The 12,475-nt window shown below is 40.3% G+C and overlaps 1 protein-coding gene across 1 annotated transcript in view; it reads left to right on the forward strand.

Annotated features, from left to right (window-relative positions):
- ADAMTS19 (ADAM metallopeptidase with thrombospondin type 1 motif 19) overlaps positions 1-12,475 on the forward strand; it is a 278,728-nt gene that overhangs the window by 4,349 nt on the left and 261,904 nt on the right. The window lies entirely within an intron of this gene.

Consider the following 12,475-nt stretch of genomic DNA (forward strand, 5'->3'; position numbering starts at 1 on the left):
AGGGACTTCAGGCAGCTGGGATGATGTAAAACCCTGGCCGGATTTAAAACAAAAGCAATTATTATTCTCATTATAGGGCCTTTATAGAGCATCATAAATGTACACGCCTGCATCACTTTACAAAATGTGGAATAAAAACAGAGATGCTGATGAAGTGAGTTAGCAATATCGAAACTGCCTGTTTTTGTGGCTTGATGGCTGTCAATCCATGCAACTATAGCACAGCTATACAAAACTCATTGGATTCATTCCAAAGTTACCTATCAAACCAGATCCACGATAGACTCTCTGAGGTTTGCCAACTTTTCATGCACAATTAGCAGTTTTTGCATTGTCATGTTGTGAAACCATGTGAAATGTAGAGAATATGACTGCATTTTACTTTGCTTGTTTGGATTTGTTCAAACACAAAACTCAAACTGAAACTGATGGGGGAATTTATTTGGATTGATACCAAATAAAATAGTTGCATGCACTTCTGCAGAGTAAAACTGCCAAGTTTCACACAGTTCTAAGTGGTTGGAATCTAATTAATGATATTTTGTCAGATTTTCCGAAGTACAGTAGCGGAATTAATTGGGGAGGAACATTCTCAAAGTCAATTGATGGTGATCTGAAAGCCATCAGTAGGCTTTTAATACTCTGAAAATGCTTTTGATTTAGGAGCAATAGTATTCATACTAACTGGACTTTTCACAGGTGTTTCAGTTTATCGTTGAATGTATGCATAGACTAAGCATGCAAGCACTTAGATCATGTGCTTGTTCAGATAAATGCTGCTGAATTGTCAATCCTTTTTCTAGGGTCTTGTCTACACTACCACATGGGGTCGATCTAAAATATGCAACTTCAGCTATGTGAATAGTGTAGCTGAAGTCAATGCATTGGCGGGGCCTCATGGAAGGGGTGGAGTGGGGGTCGGGCCATGGTTAGAGGGGGGTCGAGCACCCATGGGAAAGAGGGGAAGTCGGCGCCTATGAGTCGACGTACTTAGATCTACTTACTGCCATGTCTTCACTGTGGTAAGTCGACAGTGGACTCTCTCCAATCGACTCCGCTTGCGCTTCTCATTCTGGTGGAGTACCAGAGTTAACGGGAGAGCGCTCAGGGTTGATTTATCACGTCTATACTAGACGCAATAAATTGACCCCCACTGCATCGATCACTGCCCGCCGATCTAGTGGGTAGTGTAGAAAGCCCTAGGTCTTCAGTAAACAGTATGTGATCTTGAAAACTTTATTCATGTGAGTAATCCTTACCTAAGTAGCTCCATGGTTTGCAATGAGACTACTCAGGTAAGCAAGGCTTCCTCCTGTAAGTGTTGCTAAATCAGGCTCATTGTTAAAATTTGCACAACATGGTAATAACAAGTTGGCTTAAAAATGCAGTTCTCTGTTCAGTCACCATTTGTCCCCTATTACACATGTGAATCATTGTTCGTTTTCCAAGAATCCTTTCATTTGCATAATACAGCATAAGGATTGCTATTTCCCTCCTATGCCTTCATGCTTTCCTCACCAAAAATAGTCAAGATATTTTAAACTTCACTTTCTGTTTTAACATGTAAATTACAGTGAAATTTGACTCTACAAGTATTTCATTATAAAGCTATTTCAGTTATAATGCATTCTGTATTTTCCTTCTGGTTTGGTAAAAACTAATTTTAGAGACAATGTAACTTGAAGTTCCTTCCTTTTTAGTATGTGTATATATATTCTTCCCACAAAACCCTTGTGAACTTTGAGTGAAAGTTGCTAGAATGCATATCCTACTAATACAAATCATAAAAAGCAAGGCGATGAGTAGTTAAGTCACTTAACACCCCATCTACACACCACTTACCAATTTCCTTTCTCAGCCTCTGCTCCCTCCCTCTGGTACTGAAGCTTCCTTCCACCGTCCCCTCTGCTCCCGTGGTAGTTTCTCTTTCTAGTGAATCTCCAGTGTCTCAGCAGAGGACAGCCATAGTTTGACAGGCCTGAGTAGGTCTTTGGTATTACAGTTGAGAAGGATTAATACCTCCAAAGGAGGTTATGGGGTGAGGCATGAATGAGGGACTGGATGCAAGAGAGGAGCATAAGCGTAAGGGGGAGCAGTTGCAGCTGGGCTGGATGGCCTTTCCCATACTCCCCCTGAAAAATCAGTGTCAGTCTCTTGAAGGGTTGGGGGGGAGACATGAATAGGGAGAATTAGATAGGAGTGCATGGGGGTGTGGAGATGGGAGAGGGGACTAGATGAACACGTTGGATCTCAATACACATTAATAGTTCTGCCTCACACCCTGGCAGTGGCTTCCCAGGTGCTGCTTCCAGGTACACCAAGAGTTATTATTTACATATTCATAGATGTTAAGGCCAGAAAGGGGCCATTATTATCACGGAGAGTAGGCTGATCTCCTACATACCACAGGCTATAGGATTTCACCCAGTGAGGTTTCCTGCATCAAACCCATAACATCTGGTTGAACTAGAGCATCTTTTTTAGGAAGACATCCAATCTTGATTTAAAGAGTTTAAGTGATGAAAAATCCACCAAAACCCTTGGTAAATTGTTCTAATGATAAATACCTTCACCATTAAAAATGTTGCTTTATTTCCATTCTAAATTTGTCCATCTTCAACTTCCATCTAGTCTTTTCCCTGCGAATGATTTTTAAGAAGAAAGCATAATGATAAGGACATTGAATATTATTGTGCATGAACAGGACACCACTAGAAACACTATCATTTGATGATGATTTCCCATTAACAATTACTTTTTCAGTTCTATCAATTAGCCAGTTTTTAATCCATTTAATATATGCTACATTTTGTATAGTGCTATTTTTTACTGGAACACTGTGTTATACTAAGTCAAAGCCTTTCAGAAGTTGAAATATATTATGTCAATCTTGTAATCTCATCAGAAAACGGTTTATTTGAGTTTATTTGACAAAACCTGTTTTTCATAAAACCATGTTGACTGGTAGTAATTATATTACTATAATCTTTTAATTATTTTCTGATTGCATTCAATGCAATGAATTTGCCCAGGATTGAAATTTAGCTAATTGGTCTATAGTTACCTGAGACATTCTTTTTTTACTCTTTCAAAAAAAAAAAAAAAAAGAAAAAAAAGAAAAGTGATACATTAGCTTTTTTCCAGTCCTCTTTCTAAATTACCTATCTTTCTTACTTATGTGGCCCACTGCACCGTTTTATCTATCTTCCAGTAAATTAGAGTAACAAAACTAAATGTGTTACATAAACTCTCACTCTTTCTGCAGGAAAAAGTTGTAATGTTGGAGATATTTTTAAATAATTATTTGTGCATTTAAGTAGATCAGGTTGATTATGTGTATGTTTGTGATGGGCTAATGAGAAAAAGTTAAGTTGAAGAAATGGGTTTTGCATTTGGGCACTATGAGGTCTGGCACAGAGGTGCCTCCAGACATTTTTCACATGGTATGCACAAGTGAATCACTGTCACTTTAACTTAGCATGGTGCCACTCAGATTTGGCCTGGATCCCCTCCAGTGTGATGAAGGGTCACTGGGCCAAATTTCAGTGAGCGGTGTTGTGACCCAGTTTGGTAGGTTGAAATGCCACTTAGTTTTGGGGCCCTCTCAGAGGGTCTGGGGCAAACTGCCCCTTTTGCCCCCACCTCCAGGCAGACATGCCCCTGCCTGTGATATACTTTGTGCGTACTGTGAATAATGGCTGTGGGTGGTCTTGCATACCAGGTACAGTACTATGGAGAGCCCAGATATATGCACAAAGACGATGATGTGTGCAGACTGGATTCCCCTACACAACATTGCTCACCTTCACACCCTCCTTTTCTCTTCCTGGATTCAATGTCCATTCCTCCCCAGAGCCAAGATTGGCTCTTGTACTACCCCAGAACTGCTACCCCTATGCCTCCTGTTGGCCAGCCTGCTTCCTGGCTCCCAGGCATCTCTGTGCTGGGTGTGGTTGCTGAGTTAGGCAGGCCATGTTGGAGAATAGAATTAGATGATGGATATGATCATTTTTATCTGCTAATCTTGGTGAAATTTTAAGTTATCTTGAATAAGAGCAATAACACTTAATTCTTCACTCTTAATATGTTTAATTTTAAAATCCAAATGTAGCTTATGTCTGAAACGTTATCACTCTGTGTGTGTGTGTGTGTGTTTGTATAAGTCTGGCATTTTGGGCACTGTGATTCTTTAGCGAGGGAAACTCTGCAAAAGCTGGTAAATGTTATACTATGAAAAGTCATAGAATATTGAATTGCCCTTTGAAAAGTTATTGGTGCTAAATTTGGAGACTAACTTCTACACTGTAGTGTTGGGATTAATACCTACTCCCAATAGTGTTTGTGTGGCTTAATGCATACTTTATCTTGGGTTCAAGTTACTGAATAAGTGCAAAATATGAGTACTATTTACATTTAAATACCCCTTATTAACTATTACATCCTGACTACCACATTGTCTTTAGGTCCATCTCCATGATCCTTCATGAGGGAGAGTCATGGTGCATGTCATGGGAGTTAATGCTGATTGCTTCAAGAAACATTACTTCCTACAGCCCTTGGAAGAAGATGGCATGTTAATTAGTGTAGGTCTTTTTCCTACCTTTGGCCCTGATTATACTGTTTGTTTTTGTGTGTGATTTATTTTTTGGCAGGGGAAAGGAGGAGCATTCAAGGGACTGGGAAGTGTCTCATCTTTCCCTCTGCAGTGCTCCAGCTCCACTGCTGCTTGTCCATGTTTTTTTTTGCTCCCTACTGCACTGAGCAGCAGTTGTTTGGGAGGGGGGACAAGAGCCTTCCTGACGGCTCAATCTCAATTCTGAGCTTTCACTGTTTCAGTAAGTTTGAGGAATGTTGAGAGGACAGACATCTAGGGTTTCACTTCACTGTCCACAACCTGTTGGGATGTTGGAATGCTTTGTTAGTGTTGGCCTTTATTTTAGTCTGAGTTGTGTGTGCATGTGCATACAACAGGGCTGTCAGAGGGCCAGGTGGTCTAGTGGGTAGCACATCCAGTAGACAGCCTCGCCCTTCAGCAGGACAGCTTTTCAGTCCAATTCTTCACCCTTGTATTGACTTTGTTTCACTTTATGTTCTCAATGTCCTTGCCCTCTCCTTACCAGAAAGGTGAGTGGGGTGGGAATGTGGCACATGCACCTCCTGCAGCAGGGGCAATTGGTATGGGAGCCCAGCCCTCCCACTTCACTGGGCTCCAATCCAGGACCCTGTGAGAGCCAATCAGGGTCCGGCACCTTGGAGTGCCCTCGGAGTTACCCTCCTGGGTCACTTCCTACCATCTTTTGTGCCCCTCGGCTCCAAGTCCAGTATAAGATAGCAAAAGAAAAAACAACTAAACCTTCAGCCCCAACCAGGCTGAACATGAAGACCTATTCCTTATACCCTCATTCAGGAGCCTTCAGCGTAGTTCTCCCTTCCTCCTCCCTACTGAGCTGAGGCACTCATAAGAACATAAGAATGGCCCTAGTGGGTCAGACCAAGGGTCCATCTAGCCCAGTATCTGGTTTTCTGACAGTGGCTAGTGTCAGGTGCCCCAGAGGGAATGAACAGAACAGGTAATCATCAAGTGATCCATCCCCTGTCACTCATTCCCAGCTTCTGGCAAACAAAGGCTAGGGACACCATTCTTGCCCATCCTGGCTAATAGGAGAGATCCTTTTTTAGCTCTTCACAGTCTGCCTGGGACTTAACTACCTTGAGTAATTTTGTATCATCTGTAAATTTTGCCACCTCACTGTTCAACCCTTTTTCCAGATCATTTATGAATATGTTGATTAGGACTGGGCCAGTACTGACCCCTGGGAGACATCAGAATTTACCTCTCTCCAGTCTGAAAACTGATCATTTATTCCTACCCTGTGTTTCCTATCTGTTAACCAGTTATCAATCCATAGGAGGACCTTCCCTCTTATCCCATGACAGCTTACTTTGCTTAAGAGCCTTTGGGGAGGGACCTTGTCAAAGGCTTTCTGAAATCTAAGTACACTATATTCACTGGATCCCGCTTGTCCACATGCTTGTTGACCCCCTCAAAGAATTCTAGTAGATTGGTGAGGCATGATTTCCCTTTATAAAAACCATGTTGACTCTTCACCAAGAAATTGTGTTCATCTATGTGACTGACAATTTTGTTCTTTACTATAGTTTCAACCAGTTTGCTCAGTACTGAAGTCAGGCCTGTAATTGCCGGGATCACCACTGGAGCCCCTTTTAAAAATTGGCGTCACATTAACTATTCTCCAGTCATTTGGTACAGAAGCTAATCTAAATGATGAGTTACAGACTATAGTAAGTAGTTCAGCAATTTCACATTTGAGTTCCTTCAGAATGCTTGTGTGAATACCATCTGGTCCTGATGACTATTACTGTTTATCAATTTGTTCCAAAACCTCCTTTAATGACACCTCAGTCTGGGACAGCTCTTCAGATCTGTCACCTAAAAAGAATGGCTCAGATTTGGGAATCTCCCTCAGATCCTCAGCCGTGAAGACCAATGCAAAGAATTCATTGAGTTTCTCCGCAATGGCCTTATCATCATTGAGTGCTCCTTTAGCACCTCGATCATCCAGTGGCCCCACTGGTTGTTTAGCAGGCTTCCTAACTTCCTACTTCTGACGTACTTAAAAAAATTTTGCTATTACTTTTTTGAGTTTTTGGCTAACTGTTCCTTGAGTTCTGTTTTTTGGCCTTCCTAATTGTATTTTTATATTTCATTAGCCAGTGTTTATGCTCCTTTCTATTTACCTCACTAGGATTTAACTTCCACTTTTTAAAGGATACCTTTTTGCCTCTCACTGCTGCTTTTACTTTGTTGTTTAGGCATGGTGGCTCTTTTTTGGTTCTCTTATTATGTTTTTTAATTTGGGGGTATACATTTAAGTTGAGCCTCTATTATGGTGTCTTTAAAAAGTTTCCACGTAGCTTGCAGAGATTTCGCTTTTGGTACTGTACCCTTTAATTTCCGTTTAACTAACCTCATTTTTGTGTAGTTCCCCTTTCTGAAATTAAATGCTACAATGTTGGGCCAGTGTGGTGTGTTTTCCTGCCACAGGGATATTCAATTTAATTATGTTATGGTCACTATTACCAAGCGGTCCAGCTATATTCACCTCTTGGACCAGATCCTGTGCTCCACTTAGGACTAATCAAGAATTTCCTCACCTTTGGTGGGTTCCAGGACAAGCTGCTCCAAGAAGCAGTCATTTAAGGTGTCAAGAAACTTTATCTCTGCATCCCGTCCTGAGGTGACATGTACCCAGTCAACATGGGGATAATTGAACCCCCCATTATTATTATTATTGAGTTTTTTATTTTAATAGCCTCTCTACTCTTCCTGAGCATTTCACAATCACTGTCACCATCCTGGTCAGGTAGTCAGTAATATATCCCTACTGCTATATTCTTATTATTAGAGCATGGAATTTCTATCCATAGAGATTCTATGGTACAGTTTGATTCATTTATGATTTTTACTTCATTTGATTCTACACTTTCTTTCACATATAATGCCACTCCCGCACCAGCACGACCTGTTCTGTCCTTTCGATATATTTTGTACCCTGGTATTACTGTATCCCATTGATTATCCTCATTCCACAAATTTCTGTGATGCTTATTAGATCAATATCCTCATTTAATATGAGGCACTCTAGTTCACCCATTTTATTATTTAGACTTCCAGCATTGGTATATAAGCACTTAAAAAACTTGTCTCCTTTTAGCTGTCTGCCATTACACGATGTAATTGAATGGGACTCTTTTTCATTTGACTGTTACAGACCCTACCTGTATTTTATCATTTTCCATCCTCTTGTCCTCACTAGGACATAGAGATTCTCTATTAATAGATCCTCCCCTAAGGGATGTCTGAACCATGTGCTCCTCTGCACCTGACAGCTTTCCCCCAGCCCTTCATTTAAAAACTGCTCTATGACCTTTTTAATGTTAAGTGCCAGCAATCTGGTTCCATTTTGGTTTAGGTGGAGTTCATCCTTCCTGTATAGGCTCCCCCTTTCCCAAAAGTTTTCCCAGCTCCTAATAAATCTAACCCCCTTCTCCCTACACCATTGTCTCATCCACTCATTGGGACTCTGCAGTTCTGCCTGTCTAACTGGCCCTGCACATGGAACTGGGAGCATCTCAGAGAGTGCTACCATGGAGGTCCTGGACTTCAATCTCTTACCTAGCAGCTTAAATTTGGCCTGCAGGACCTCTCTCCTATCTTTCCCTATGTCATTGGTACCTACATGTACCACAACCACCAACTCCTCCCCAGCACATAAGTCTATCTAGATGTCTCGAGAGATCCGCAGCCTTTGCACCAGGCAGGCAAGTCACCATGCGGTTCTCTTGGTCATCATAAACCCAGCTATCTATGTTTCTAATGATCGAATTGCCCATTACTAATACCCGTCTCTTCCTAATAGCTGGAGTTCTCTCCCCTGGAGAGGTATCCTCAGTCTGAGAGGATACCACAACATCGTCTGGAATGGGGATCACAACTATGGGATTGTTTCCCTTTGCTCCCTTTTTAAGCTTCTTGTCCAGTTGGAGCATGCTCCCATGATTGGAGGGGCAGGGCTACGAGGGCCCAATATTGTTCTTTAATCCTTTCAGACCCACTGTGGTGTTTGGACATGCCATTACAGTGCATCATCCTCAAGTGCTTTGGTACATGTCCTATAAATGTTCATAAGCCATTGTCACACTATAAAGTGGACTTTTAACAGCTTGCTTTTTTCTTGCTGATTTAGCTTTTTTCATCTCTAACGTATACAATATCTACACAGTTTACATGATACTTTTGAAGTTGCTTAATTTATGGTTTCTAGAAATGAATAGCTAGAAAAGATACAGAATCATCATAGAAAGTACAAAAAAGGCCTTGAGTAAAATTTGTAAAAGTGCATATGTGACTTAGGAGCCTAAATCCTATTTTCAAAATTGATATAGGCACATAGGTATCTAAATTCTAATGACTTTCAAGCAGACTTAGATTTCTAGGTGCCTAAAGGCCAAGTTTTACAAAGATATTTAGATGCCTAAAGATGCAGATGGGCACGTAGTGGGATTTACTAAAGTACCTAAGCCAGTTAGGCACCTAACTCCAATTGAAAGTCACTCACATAGGCTCTTTTGTAAATTTTAAACCTTGACTCCAAGGGGAGTCAGATTGAGCCTTATGAGTGTTGAGGACAGTCCAGCCACCTAACTCACAATTATTAAAGATCCTCTTTACAACTTTTGAAATGTTCTCTGTCTTCTTTTCAGTGTCAGCATTTAAAATGTCACCTTGTCTCCCACTTTAAAACTCTCTTAAGCAACCAACACCTGCACTTTCTGTGAAGATCCAATATCACCTTACAAAGTAACTTCAAAAGTATGTAAACTGTGCAGATATAGTGTATATAGTACGTTGAAAAAATGCTAAATGTTGTCAATGGGAGTCTTTTAATGGGAATTGAATTAGACCCTTGCAGATCAAATTCAGACTGAAAGTGGCTAACTTCATTGAGCTGCATATCCTATTAAGAAAACGTGCCCTGAGGCATAGTTGTTAGCCAGAGTGAAAACCCAGAAGGAACTGAAAAATATCTGGGCTGTCCAGGGCCTGAAATAGTAGCAATGTCCTCTGTAGAACCTCAGAGTTCACCTAATCAACAGTGACAGCCATATACATTGTCTGACTGTTTACTTTCGAAAACTTGAGAAAATTCAGATTGCTTTGAAGTTTAAGCAGGGGTTTCTTTGAGTGTGTTGTGGGAAACAGCACTCATGTTAAGGGAGGATTACGCCAAAGAGTTTTCCATTTGTATACTTAAGGCTCAATTATTCATCTCTTAGCCTGAATAGTAGTTCCTCACATAAGCATCCTTATTGATGTCAATGGGACTACTCATATGAATGCTACACAGTTAATTGGTTGCAGAATCAGGCCCTTTATGAATTGTGCCTACTTGCTTCTGTTTAGACTCAGCATTTGAAATGGAACAATGAACTGAACATTCCTGAACACTTATAATGTTTTATTTTAATTGTTAATATAAATCAAGTTATAATAGGTGGTTTACTTACTACAGTTAAATCATGCATGCTTGAGAAGAGACTTGTATGGATTTAGTACAAAGAAACTGACTGATAGTTGTCTGCTGTTTAGCCCTGTCCGCTGCTATCACCGAAGTCAATGCATGTTCAGCGAGCTCCCAGAAGGAGCTGCACTGCAGCTTTTAGCATGACCAGTTCATCTCCTACACCCTAGCACAAGCCCCTTTCCAACAGTCACTACAAAGGAGTGTATCTAATTTTCATTTGTGTAGAGGCAAATATTTTAGATACCACTGTAGGACTGAGCATTAGTGAAGGTGGGAGGGTTATTTTCTGTATTTTAATTTTATTGATTTTTTTAAATTCTCCCTGGGCCCCCGCAAAGGGAAAACAGTTAGGTGGGGAAAGGGTTGGCTTGCCTTATCCTTCCAAAGCTACAGCTGAGGGATGGGATGTATTTGTGCTGTCAGGAAGAAACATACTGAGAGAGAGTGGAAGTGTGCTGCCAGCTATCTTTGCAGCCACACTATCAATCACAGTGCTGCTTTCAAGGGTGCCTCACCAAGCATGCATGGAGTTCTATCCTAGTAGGAGGAAAATACTATTGGATTGACTTACTGTAGAGAAACTCTTCAAAAGTAGTCCACAAGGATCCATATTATAATCAAAGTTGAAGAAAACAAAATCTACAGTAATGATAATGATATTTTGAAACGTTTTTCTTGGCGATTAAGGGCCTGATCCAGTTTCCTCTTGAAATCAATGGGAGTTTTTCCAATGATTTCAATGGCATCTAAATAAATTAGCCCTTACTAGAAGAAGGGTGGGTTGACCTGTAGTCCTTTCTCAACCCTCATTGCCTCATACAACTAAAGTATTTCAAATCCTGCTCAGCAGTTTTATGTGCAAGTAGCCACAGATTACTCCAGCTCTTCATACACATTTATGGGTCAGACTCCAAAGTAAGGCTGCCCGCTTCTGAGACCCTTATAGTGAGTAGCAATTAGTTCAATAATTTTATGACAGCAAGCCATGTGGGAAATAGAAAATCCGATTGGCTTATTACATACTGACTGTAACTTCTGATGGTAACAGTCCTACTTAGAATATTAAAACTTTATAAGACTGAAAGACATTAACATGCCAAGAAGAATAATACACGTATCTTCATTAGATTATAGAATTTCTATCTGTTATTTTACTATAATGATTAAAAAGTTAAGATCCCTTTGGAGGTTGTATAAATTAAAATTTTTACTTATAATATGTATTGCAGGTTTTTCTGATTGATTTATAATTAGTATGTGGGAGAGATATAATTAGCCTGAAATATTTATGGCTTAGATTGTTAAAATCTTTTTCTAATTTTAAACTTATTTAGAGCTCAGAATACAGGAACCCTGAAAACTGTGTACAGTTATTTTGTATCCAGCCATTTTGACTGCTTAGGCTCTATAAACTGATGTCTCAGAACAAACTGAATGAAGTTGCTTAAATAAAACATTTAGTAATCAAATAAACATGAATGACAGTTTTTCTAAAATCATGTATTTAGCCAGACTCTAGGGATTCAGTCCTGAGCCTCTTCTCGGATTATCTTGCTTGCTTAAAGTGAAATTACATGCTGTCAGCTATCCTACTTGAAGTTGGCCCCAGGGTCAGTACTTCAGACCTTTTAAATTGTGGAATACAGTACTTAGTTCTTATTGCTTACTGTGATTATTTGAATCAGCTGTAGCAGTGCCTAATAGCAGCAATAGGAGTAACTGGCTGTTTAAGGGTTAAGCAGACTTTTTCTAGGTCAAACTGACTTTCCCCTAAGGGTAAGGTAGAGTCTACATCCATGAGTCTGATCAATGGGTTGAAAACCTAACCTATTTTCATGTAATTGGAAAACACAGCTTTCCCCGCCAGCTTTAGCAGTTTTACAGTTACACTGCACTATTCAGTTATCCATTGAACCGCTTAGAAAGATGCTTTTTTAATAGGGATTTAGAGGAAAACAATCGTTTTTTTTCTGCTCTAGGGAAGTGTAGAAGACAGAATGCTGCAACAATTTAGAGACAAGGGGAAAGAGAAACTCAGTACAATTCACGGTCCACTTGACAAAGACTTGCACATGGTTGACAGAGCAGCAGTAGGACTATAAAATAAATGTGAATATCCTTAGGACCTTGGAGGGAATGGAAGTATGAAATGGAGTGCACAGATCTCCTCCTCCTCTGGGACCTCTGCTCTCAGAGAGCCCCAGAACAAACAAGACATAGCAAAATCAAACAAATCTTTAAGATCCCTTCTTCATAAAACCTGTGCTGACTAAGTGGGGAAAAAAAGCTACAGGATTCTCTGGAGGCTGGTTCATTTAAAAGGGTAAACTTAAATAGCCTGTCACATTCTCACATGGTTCTCCTAGTCC

Source organism: Lepidochelys kempii, chromosome 5 (assembly GCF_965140285.1).
Source record: "Lepidochelys kempii isolate rLepKem1 chromosome 5, rLepKem1.hap1, whole genome shotgun sequence".
Lineage (NCBI taxonomy): Eukaryota > Metazoa > Chordata > Testudines > Cheloniidae > Lepidochelys > Lepidochelys kempii.